At 30.1% G+C, this 975-nt stretch overlaps 1 protein-coding gene across 1 annotated transcript in view; it reads right to left on the minus strand.

The window, feature by feature from the left end:
* Positions 1-461: 461 nt before the first annotated feature.
* Positions 462-975, minus strand: part of RhoGAP54D (Rho GTPase activating protein at 54D) — a 15,192-nt gene continuing 14,678 nt past the window's right edge. The window contains exon 13 of the mRNA XM_086544098.1: positions 462-975. This exon is cut by the window's right edge and continues 508 nt beyond it. The gene's annotated coding sequence lies outside the window, so the exon portion shown is untranslated.

Raw genomic sequence — 975 nt, forward strand, 5'->3', positions numbered from 1 at the left:
AATTCCTTTCTACAAGACTGATATTTTAGTTAATCTATCACTCACTTTTCCAGCACATCTAACATGACTTTTATGAAACATCAAGACTATAACAGTTAAATATAATATTTAGCATTTCCCAATCTATTTTTTCTTACATTCCATCAGTGGTTTAATATCACCATATACTGTCAGTTTGGAGGTCATTACAGCTTATCAGCCATTATGAAACAAAAAAGGTTCCTGAAATACTGTAGAACATCTTACTGGTTTTAGATTTGCTGCATTGTTACTTTTTCTTGCTTCATCTTTTTAAACATTACTCAATTAGTCTCACTAAAAATAACAATTTTCCCCTTATTTTTTGTTTTTCTTCTTTTAGATTTCCAACCTTATGTTCAGTTTACTCCATGCATCAAGCCCCCATGATCAGATAAAAGGACAGTGAAATGTTCAGCAAAGAAATCAACACTAAAACACCATTTGGCTTCAGTATTACACTAAGTTTATTCTTCTGTCTTACTATAAAATTATGAAAAATCCTCTTACACAGACAGTTCACTAAGAAAAAAAAGAAACAATGACCTTATGTAAAACAGTAACAAATGTAATGGTTGGGTCTATCACATCTTTGGCAGAAGACACTTTCCTTATCCTAAACAGATACAAGAAGAAATAAAAATATTAACAAATGAGTAAAATAAGGGCACTTGAACAGAATTAAAAAAAGGTGTTGATAGAAATTCCAGGAGGTATGTTATCTTTGGACTAATAATTTATCAGCAAATACATTTTAAAAAAATCTTGTATATACATGGTAAATTAAAGTTACGAATGTCTTTAAACATTTCTCTTCATAAAGAAATATGAAGAATGGCCTATCTCCATTGCATTTGTACAAACTCTGAGATTCTTAATACATTAACAACAAATATCAATCACTTGGGTTGCATTTGTCTAACGAGAGTGGGAAGAATGGAAAATGTCTTTGAAATA

This window comes from Penaeus japonicus, unplaced genomic scaffold (genome assembly GCF_977035675.1).
Source record: "Penaeus japonicus unplaced genomic scaffold, GWHDUDI00000001_assembly GWHDUDI00000014, whole genome shotgun sequence".
NCBI classification, from domain to species: Eukaryota; Metazoa; Arthropoda; class Malacostraca; order Decapoda; family Penaeidae; genus Penaeus; species Penaeus japonicus.